General features: G+C 47.7%; 1 protein-coding gene and 1 pseudogene across 1 annotated transcript in view; both read left to right on the top strand.

Moving 5' to 3' along the window:
• The window catches only part of LOC119396813 (protein krueppel-like), a 185,065-nt gene that overhangs the window by 96,405 nt on the left and 77,453 nt on the right, over positions 1-11,207 (top strand). The window lies entirely within an intron of this gene.
• On the top strand, positions 2,083-2,192 carry LOC119398085 (U6 spliceosomal RNA; annotated as a pseudogene).

Here is an 11,207-nt window from a genome sequence, read left to right as displayed (position 1 = left end):
GTGTGTGTGTGTGCGTGTGTGTGTGTGTGTGTGTTTCCATAAGGAAATTGGTATATCAGTGCGGTCATTTCTCTGTCTTTATAATTTACGTGAAGCCTATTCATCTTCCTCCATCTGTGATACCTGCTAACCGGCATCTGCTAAGGTGAAGTTTTCTGCTGTTTTTTTCTTGGCACTTCGCGAGCACTATTTGCGTGGCACTTGTGGTTCATTCTATATAGTTAGTGTGTGAATGTAGTAGACTATACACCACTAAGCAAAAGAAGACGTAGCACAGACAGGATTTATCTTTGAATACCAAACTGAACTCGCGCCGCACTGAACATCAACTATGAGTTATGGTGCGCGACTGCTGACCCGCAGGTCGCGGGATCGAATCCCGGCCGCGGCTGCCGCGTTTTCGGTGGAGGCGAAAAATCATTGAGGCCCGTGTGCTTAGATTTAGGTGCACGTTAAAGAACCACATGTGGTCGAAATTCCCGGAGCCCTCCACTACGGCGTCTCTCATAATCACATCGTGGCTTTTGGGACGTTAAACCCCAACAATTATTATTATATTATTAACATCAACTGTGAGAGAACCTTTAACCTCGTTATACCCAACGTTATGCCGATTGTACTCTGGCAGATTTGTCATTACGACGCCAGAGAAGCGCGATGCCCTGCTCGTGACTTTCGGCAGAGCCGGTGAGCAGAAGCGATCCGATCACAGGGCGCAGAATGAAGACAACTCGGACAAAATGTGGAATAAGAAAAACAAAAGCGGCGTCATTATACCACGGTTTAAGGAAAGTATTCTTACACCGTGCATTATACATAGCAAGGGGCCTCACCAGGCCAGAGATCAAGAACGGCGCAAGCACAACTGCTGACGTTTTATGCCTCCACGCAGAGAAAAAGCCAAAAGGTAAACTGCGCCGTTTTCATATAGCTCTTGCCACGGCCGCCATAACGACCGTTTCGATAAAAAAAAGTTGAAAGCTAACCGCCAGGCGCGCTTGCATTGGAGAAGTCCCGAGAAGTGTGGTAAAAACATATGGTTTTTGCCGTAATGAGCAGTTCCAGATGCGTCTTAAACGGGAAAACAAAATGAAAACAAACAAACAAACGTAAGGGCTGCGCATGCCCCAAGTTTAGCCATGCATCTGCAGATACGCGGTTTTCTAAACCGTTCACGGAGAAAAATAAATGACGAAATAAAGCCGTTAGGCAGAATGGGAATGGTCGGAGAATAATATCGCTCAATCTCAGGGTGAACAAAGCGCACGCGCTGGGCTAAACAAGCAGCGAGATTTCGATTCGCTTTTACAACTGAGACTCAAAGAGCTTAGTGGTTAATTGACCAGGGTTTACGAGCCCGACGAAGAGAGATTGCGCAAAAAGATGCGTATGCTTTCGCGCGTGCATCTGATGAATAATATCGCCGTCTCGAAGCGGCTTTCACTTTGAAGGCCGCCGCACGTGCACGTTGCACGAAATATGCGATGGATATAAAAACGAGTTATACTAGCTTTGTTCAGCGAATAAGAAAATGAAACGCACAACGCGAGGATGGGATTTTATATAACGAGAAAGCTTTTGTTTTCATGTTGAGTGGCTCAACGTCCTTGTCTCTTGTGTTCCTTATATGCTTTATTTTTTTTAATATGTCGAGCGTATGTGGTCGTTACCGCTCGCTACATGAGCTTTTATGGCATCGCTTTTCGTATTGCTATAAGATTGTTCATTACAGTAAATTTTGATTGACGTGAGATAAAAGTAGTCGTAAGGCGCTGAGATTCCGATCTCTCTTGCACACAAACATCCAAGTCATCGGTGAAGCGATATGACAGCGATCTGAACACTGGTGATAACCGAACTTAATTGGCATTGTTTGCAAATGTCGAATTTTCCCTGTGCGATATGAGAGACAAGCGTACGATAGATGTATATATACTCTCGCACTAATGAAAGTAATGTTCACATTCCTGCGATATTTTTACGCACAACTTCTCGGTAGTTGCTTGTGAACTTATGAATAAATGCCTTAGAATAACAGAGAGCTGAGCTAGTTGGTAAGTATTCATTCTAAAAAGACAGGGCGTGCAAACACACACACAAGTACCTTTACTAAAATTGAAACGATACAGAGAAGATTAGCATGGCCCCTGCGCAAGGATGACACGCAAAATCGTGAAGCGTTCCACACTTTTCGGCGTTTGTGGTGTCCTGACTTCTTTCTTGTGTCCGTGTTTGCACGCCCTGTCTTTTTAGAATGAATAAATGCAATCGCAATTATCGCTAGAAATATACATAAGTAACAAATATAACAGGACAAACGAAATAGCACAGATCGCCGCATAAAAAGACTGCAAGAACAGAGGACGCTCCGGTAGCTATACACTACAAACTTGTTTCTATATACTGTAAATACCATAAATTTGGGCATGTTGCTTTTTTTATTTCAGCCGTTTAAAGCAGGACGCAACACAAGAACAGCGTCCTCGTCGTACCTATATCAAGCTGTCCTTTTGCTGTGTTTTGTGCGAAAAGGCTGAAAGTGTTTATGATGGTTACAGGGAAAGACTACAGTAAATACAAGCCTGAGAACATAGCACGGTTTCATGCGCGTAAATATTGAAACTTCCAATTTGAATAAATTGTGTTACGTTATATTTTTCGCATAATTGCTTTGAGAATTCCTTTGTAATGACATGATGTCATTCGGACTTATATGGGATAAAGTAAATTGCTGTGCCTTGTTCATACCGTGCACCCATCCAAGAGTCAAGGAGAATTAGTAGGCGCTGTATTTTTACGCCAGCTACTTTTATCATGCCAATATACTCATCCAAATACATTTGGGTTTCTCTAAAAAAAAGTGTGGGGTTGCACGTGTCCGCATCCGATTTTCAGGCGAAAGACAGTAGCAAAAGCAAAACGTATAATCCAGTGTACATGACCTTTATATGTATTGCTATAGGATATCGAGAATGTGCAGTAAGCGATGAGAAATAAATATATTCCTGAAGCGCAGAGAGAAAAGGAAAAGTGGACATATACATGGAGGTCACGTTCGAAGATGTTTCTCACGGGATAGCGGTGGTGTGCAAACCTAAAAGCCACTGCGAGTTGAATGTTTCCGTTTCTTTCTCTTCAGAGACGCTCTCGCACACTTGGTGCAATGAGGGCCGCAGGGCTTCTTCGTGTGACCATAAATTGCGAACACAAACTTTCTGGCGAGGCAGCAGCGTCTACAGAAAAACGCCGGCACTATATACATTTGCTGCCGCAGTTACGAAACGGCTCGTCCACTTTCGAGCATTCGATGAAGATAACGAGATGGCTAGCCGACCCCTCTTCCGAGACGCTGAGACTAGCCGCAAATATGGGCCAGGGACTGCTCGACGTTCACCTACACCCGAATACGCGCTCGTGAGGCAAGCCACCATTTTGCCATCGGCCGAGGGCGATCGCATCGCGTGTCGCAGCATCGTTACATGCTGTCCAAACACGGTCTATATACACCCTCTGGACAGATAAGCCTCACGCAGTTTGCAGCAGCTATACATCGCTGCAGCGAACACCACTCCGGTGGTGGGCATGTATACACCGCACATACGTGCACATGCCAGGGGGCGCCACTGATTTCGCCGCGCGTGTATATCAGCGCCGCCACTCGGTGGAGACCGGCGCCATTAACGGGCCGCTATCACGGACGTCGTTGGAGGCCCTCCGTGTTCGGCTCTCTGTAAAAGTGACAAACTACGCGCCTCGGTCCCCTCCGTGACTTGACGTCGGAATGTCGCGACACGACATCCCAAGCACGAACGCGCGTGTATGAAGCCCGTATGACCACCGGTATGTACAGCCAAGTTCCGAGCCAGTTCCGAGCCAGTTCCGAGCCAGTAGAAGTGCAGGGAATACATGATGTAAGCGTGGCTTCCTCGCTCACGTGGTGGCCTTTGAAGCGTTCCCTTCACAGCGCGGAACTTCAGCTCAGACGGCCGACGCAAACAGCAACGTGCCGGACCAGTGGCCTATCAGAGCCATGTACTATACGAGATCGAGGCGGCACCGACTGACGCGAGAGGTCTTCGGCGGTCTTGGCGTCCTTGACACCTCGAAGATTGCAGCACGGCTTCATTGCCTTACCTATATATATTGTGACCGCTGCACCAGAAACGGATGAAAAGCGACAGTGTTCAGCGTCTGCGGAATCGCCACGTGGTGCTCCTAAAGTTACGAATATGATTGGGCGGCATGTCTAATGACATGTAAATGTGTTCACGTGGGTGTGAGTTGGATAGCTCATCTATGCATATAGAGGTAGCGATCGTGAGTTCTTTGGCTCTTCGGCCCGGACAAAACGAAATGTAGCTGAATTCATGTCATGGTGTCACAAATTAATATAGTCACTACTGCGCGACTAATGACACAATCCGAACCTCGGAACAGTACGACTGATTCTCCTGTGGGGCATCCATCCCCAGACGTTGATTCCAATACTTAACAGTGGTTAACCATCAGTCATCAGAGATGAGAACAAGCTGACGACGACCTCACAGGCAGGAGACTAACGACGCCATCAGAAACCAGCACTTAGACAAGTAAGCTGTTATATATATTTTTTAATCTGTCGACAGCAACATGTAGTGTAGAGTTTACGTGATGCTGTTCTCACGAGATAACACCTGCAATACATCTTAAAAACACAGCGCTAATTTAAACATGGACAGAAGAAACAGCAAACGAGAACGGGCGCTCGATCCGTACCAACGAGCTCGCGTCCAAACTCTTCTAGATCACCTGCAATACAGCCCACATCGATAGCGCTTCCGAATTTGACAGCCTGCTAACCACGCACGTTCCTACGATTGTTAAACTATTATACAGTAAGCACCAAACGTTGCATCTGCTCAAATCACCACGCACTTCGCCCTAACGGCGATTAGATTTGTATCGACAACACTCTCCTCCTTTCGCTACAATGCTAACTAGCCTCGCCCGGCCTTAAGCTACCGTTGCGTACACAGTGTTCCGACACAATTATAGCAAAGAGCATCTGATATAATACGATAACCTGATTCATACTGAGCTATTTACGCGGAGTGCACTTGCCTCCAACGTACTTTTCCCATAGTGGTATGCTCGATCCCTCACAGGGGCAGTAATAATACACCTTCTCTTGCAACATCGGGCAACGCACAGCGGCACACACATCGCGAGAAACGGGACGGTACGCGGAACCGCACCAGCGTTCATGGACCCGAGTGAAGTTCGCGCGGCATTACGCCTCCGATCAGTCAGACCGTGGGTCGAGGCAGCAGGAACGTCGTCCCAGAAGATCTAAGGTTACACGGGCAAGTGACCGTAGCCGACGGGGCCTGCATCATTTATTACTCGGCCAGGGAGGCACGAAAAAGCGACCGGTTTTCTCATGGCTACAGCCTCCGAGCACGGGTGCCGTAGTCGCCTCTGCCAGTAGAAAAGGGGGGTGGCAGGGGGTTGCGTTCGGCAGGCTCTTTCCATCGCCAGTGCCTCTGGACTGATGACAGCGGGACAAGGAAACGACACAGGGGCCGTCTCCTAGCACAGCCCGCCGCTTGTTGGTTTCAATTTCGAGGAGGTCTCGGCGGGCTCATTTGGGGGCCGACCGGCGACAAAGGGAGCCCGTTTTTTCGCCCAGCAGCGGCGGCCGCGCCACGCGTCTCTTCTTCCTTCCTTCCGGGGCTTTTCTCCTTCGCAAGGCGCACACGAAACGAGAGTCTGTTTCTATCTTCTAGGCAGCGCGAGATCGCTTCGCTTTTATACCCCCCCCCCCTTCCGCCTTGCTCTCCTCTATCTCGCTAAAAGTCAATTTGGAAAGGAACCCGCCCAAGAGGACTGGACTGCTCGTCTGTCGTCCTACGCAACTGTTGTCTGCGTGAGTGTGTTAGTGTGCGCATGTGTGTGTTTTCTGCTGGTCGGTGGCCTGTGAAACGAAGCGCTTGGGCCCACGAAGTGGCTGTTGCTTCTGTACAATCGGAAAAAACAACAAAGAAACAAACGAAGGGGAAGTATTGCTTGTTTTGGGAGTTGGAAGAGTTTCGCGAGCGATCTTCACGCCACATCAAAAACCCTAACCTGCAGTACATGCATGTCACGTTCCTTGGGTCTTCTTTTCCTATCCACTAATTCGTGGTTAAAGACTGCAACAAAATAATCACACGCCCAGTCGATTCGTGAAGAAAGTCCCCAGAATTTCCTGTTAAAGGAACAGTGAATGCGAGCCCGTGAGTAACCTCTTGCGATTCACAAGTGCGCATATGCGTCAGTCTTAAAAATTATGCCACTACGAATTTGGCCTCTGAAGGTGATATGGGCTGTGATGCACGAGGCAATATTACGCTGATGTGCCACGAACTGAATGCGGTGGAAACGAAAGTATTTGCATCGTTCAGCCCTAAACTGACACGTTTCATTCTTTGCGCACTGTACCCGACTAAAGTTCTATGACCGGTCTCGACAAAAGGAAAACAATATAAGCAAAAAACTCGCAAGAGTACATTATGCATTAGCCTAAGACGACCCGAACGCGAAAGCCATCGTTTTCTTCACAGTCGACTGAACCTCCCCGCATCCCTGCGAAAGCTTTCTGCGCCTAACGTGGTCTTGCATTGCCTCCAGGATCGGAGGCATTGCAAGCTTTCCGCACCTCATCTGGTTTTGCACTCCGTGATCGGCCCACCTTTGAGCAAGCGACGATGCCATGTGATGACGTCATCGTGTTGACGTCGCGGTATGTCACGCCATGTTGGCGTCACTAATTTTGGCGACTTGAGACGTCATGATGGCGTCATATTGTGACGTCATCGGTTGGTGAATTTTCGCATCACTCGCGTTGACGCCGACGGTCAATTTTCGCGTTTGATGAGGCATGTAAGGCTTGCACCTTAATAAAGATGACTAAATTAATATTTCGTACGAGAGCAATGGCTTCTGTCCGAGCGGCTCGCACCACGGGTACACTGTATACCTAGCGAGGTGGATGCAGCGGACAGCACGCGCTTCGCTTGAGTATAAGATCCGGTTCTTCGCAGGCACCGTTCAAGCCACGCGCGTCAGCGTATGCGTGCCCGCCGCACCATCATCACGCCGCGTATACGCAAACACATGCGCTCGCTGCCGACGGCGCCGCCTGGTGTGATGCGCGAGCACTGTTGGCGTGCGCCCGCGCCGCGCGCGCGCGCCTGTGTGTGCATGCAGCCAGGACCGACGCACGGTTGTGTACGAACGCACGGCGCGGTCATCTCTCTCTCGCGTGGCAAATCACGCCCGTTTCAATTTTCTTGAGCAGCCGGAGAACCGCGCCTAGCTTGTACTGCTTCTTTCGCGCGTGGCCATAAACGGCCACGCATGAATTCAAGGGGTGCGCGCGCGCACGCACTCACAACGCAGGCCTGAGTCCATGTGTATGTGTGTGTACCTGTGCGCCGGCATCGGTGGTGCGTGCGTGGACGGCTTCGCACTTGTCAGTGCTGGCCATCACGCCACGCGTCCGCTCCTTTCTGATGCGTGAATGTTTATACCACGGGGGTGCGGTCGACGCTGGCGCTACGCCCGACGGCAAGGGTACGTGCAACATACACATAAGAAAGAGTAGCTGTTACTCTTTACGGAGAGTCCTGCCTTGTTACATATATAACGCTCTTTAAAGCTACACGTTAACTCTTTTGAAGAGTCGCGCCTTCCATGACACCCCGAAGAGAATATAATGATCTCCAAAAAGAGTTAACGTGTAACTTTAAAGGGAGTTAGTTATATACGTGACCAGTTATATAGCTCAGGACTCCCGAAAAGAACAGCAGGACCCTTCCTTTTTTTTTGTTAGACTAAAGTCCTTTGGTGATTAAAACTCGCTACATGGCGCGAGATAACATGAGGTATTTTTTTGCTTTTTTTACGCGTTCTTATTTTTCTTCTTAATCAATTGTGGGGCAGAGGGACTCATATGTCCCACTTTTTTCTTCGCCATGTTCTAATTTTTTAGATCAAAACCACTGAATCGATTGCTTTCAGACTTTTAGCTCGACCGCGTGGTTGTTCTAGAAAGCGGTTTTGGTAGTTGTTTTTATGGTATTCGCAAAGTGCCAGCACATAGCCGTGTTCCAAACGAACCATTCCAATTGCACGCGCTGTATCCTTTTTTCATCAGATTTTGGAGCGCTCTCCACCCGATTCAGCATGAGCGGTATGCTTGAGAAGTTTAATTGATACTCACGAGTTCGTAGGTGTGCTGTTATAATGGTTTTATTCGTTTCTACCCACAGTTTCATAAAAAAATTGTGCAATGCAAGGTTGGCAACCTTTCGGTGATATATTTTCGAAAGCGCAGCCAGTCTAACATTGTGTGCAATGTTAGACTGGCTGCGAAATTTTCATTCTGCTTAACGCAGGGAAGTCTCTTCCAGTGGAGGAAGCAGTTGAGCTTCCTCCACGGTCAAAAATTAGACTGTTGCAAGCAGGCCCATGCAGTATCCACAGCTGCTGCTAGAGTGCCGTTAGCAAGTGGATGTACCATGGATATTTAGCCGAGTCTCCTTTTTTTTGTGTGTGTGTGATAGAGAGTAGCTGTTTGTAGGCTCTGTCCTTTGTGGTTTGTAAGGCAGCAGCAATTTCGCATACAAAATAAAACTACTCTTTTCTTTTTTTGTGAAACGACTGTCTTTCAGTGTTCAGGGGAACACATATGTCCCCTTTTTTTTCTCGAAAACCCTTAACAATAGAGAGCTCAAATTTTGTACATATAAGAAACCGATAGAAATGACAATGCCACCCTCAATAGGTGGCATGCGTTGTTCATAACATTAGGTCCCATAAAGGGTTAAATTAGTAGATCACACTCGAAGTGTACAGCGTCAAATTGAGAAATATTTTGCGCCCGTTTACGACGCACGCTTCGACGTGACCCACAACGTCTTCAATGTGGCGTGGCGCTTGTGCGAAAGGTTTCTTTCATGGTCATGGTAGCATTGGATGCGTGCTTGCTGCCGTTTGAAAATGAACGTGAATGAAACAGCTGCGCTGCAGCTATAGATGTAGTCGGCAATAGTGCGTTATTTCGCCGGATCGTTTTCGCCTTGGGCAAAAGTTTGTTTGCTTTGCTCTGTAGCGTATATTGCTCTTGATGCAAGCAGTGGACACTTTCCAACATTTTTTTTTATTTTCGAAAGTCTGCCCTTAGGCATAATAATTATTGATTCAAAAATACACATATAAATCAACTTCACCTAAATAACTGCGCTTTCGCCAGCCCTGATGGCAGAAACACTCTGATGGCAGAAACAGTTTGGAGATCCAGCCAAGGCAATGGCTCACAAGAAGATAAACTCAATTTCATTGACTGTTCCTTTTATGATTCACCTTAAAATCAAGGCGTTACATAAGGAGGGGGATTGCGGGGGCATATATTTGTTATTGCTGTGACAGTGACAGTGGCATGTGACATCATGTGAATGCACGCCACACTTAATGGAGATACGGATATTGGGAAGAAGCAAAAACAAGGTAGCACGGGAAATTTCGGAGGCGTTTTCCATAAAAAAGATGGGTAGTGATTGTACATATCAGCGAAACTTCAATAAACCTGTGTGAATTAGAAGTGCGGTATCTAGAAAGTGTTCGACAGCGTGATTAAGTAGACGAAGGAACAAGCACGTTGCGCATGCGTTGGCGAAAAGTGAATTTTTTATTAGCCTGTATTCGCCAAGGAATAAACCGTTGTAAGTGAACGCCCATCCTGTCTGTGTTCCTTCGTCTTTCAAGGTGGTCGTGATTTTGGCGCGAAGTTGACTATCGATTACAGACATTCACCAACTAGCGCAACAGCGACTACTACTACTGTAAACAAGTAAGCAAGTGAAGCTTCACCCCACCCCCCTCCCTTTTAATATTTTGATCATGGCATCAATTCTGCATGCATGAAGACTGCGATAACTATATAGTCATGCCATGCGAGAGTAAGATACGTGTATGTACAAGTCAGTCTTTCAACAGAGAGATCAGTCTAGTCGTTGCAAATGAGCGATTAATTCACCACCTCTAATCTGCCATTTCGCAAGAATTGCCTTACGCAGTCGGGCAGATAATACTTTAGCGTACCGTGGCTATGCGAAACAAATTGTAGCGAGTGAGTCTTGCATGGTCCTGGTTTTCCAAACTGACCGTGTCGACTTAACGTTAATACCGGTGTCACACGGTCACCTCTGAATCGCAATCAGACCTGAATTTTTTAATCGTGATTGGACCCTTTACGAAAGCTGCAGAAAGGAGTCAGTCGCTGTTGAGAAATTCGATCCCGATCGGGCTCAATCGCGACCAGCAATGCACCGTGTGACACCGGCGTAAAACCTGATTCGGCCGATGATTTAGAGCTGTACAAATCACACGTCTTTGCAGTCCCATATAGATATTGACATTATGTTGAAGCAACCTATGAATACACTTCCATATAAACACATACACAGCAAACAAAGCGGAATATTTCCGGCGAGGTGTGTGTGTCCTCGTTCCATTTGTTGGCACGCGGATGTATATATATAAACAAACGAGAGGAAAAGTGGAAAACGGGAACAAGCCCACTGCGCCAACAACACGTAAACAAGAAGCGATGCCGACCTGAATGACAGATCAAAATAAGGCAGCGAAACTAATTAGGTCACGTCGTGGGCATGACGATCAACTACCGTTGCATGTGCGCGTGGCCTGCCTGCCTGTCCATGCCAGTGCTGCATAAATAGCTGTCGGACTGTCGCGCAACGCGCAGCAGCTGCCACCGGTGGATGATACGTCGCGTGATCAAACGTTGATGAGCGCGAGGGATGTCTCTCTTTATCACTTTCTTTTCTCTCTCTCTCTGACGCAAGCTGTAGATGCCGTTTCGGGACGAGGACACTGGCATGCGCTCACTGATGCCAGCAGGCGCGCAATATCATTTTACACGCCAGCCGCCGAATGCAAGTGGCTTGCTTCCTGCGTACGAATGTATGTGCGTTCTTACACCCTATACGTGCGCGCACACGCACGCACACACGCACTCCTGTTTGCGGCTGGGTCTTTCCTAATTAAGCGAGGAACCTTGAGCCACACAGACACGTGCGTGAAGAGGAGGGAAGAGATGGACAGCTGAGAGTAATTCGCGCCGGAACAAACACCATGTATCGGACTCTGTACTCCAGTTTTAGTGA

Source organism: Rhipicephalus sanguineus, chromosome 6, assembly GCF_013339695.2.
Source record: "Rhipicephalus sanguineus isolate Rsan-2018 chromosome 6, BIME_Rsan_1.4, whole genome shotgun sequence".
Lineage (NCBI taxonomy): Eukaryota > Metazoa > Arthropoda > Arachnida > Ixodida > Ixodidae > Rhipicephalus > Rhipicephalus sanguineus.
This window is presented reverse-complemented; position numbering and strand designations above follow the sequence as displayed.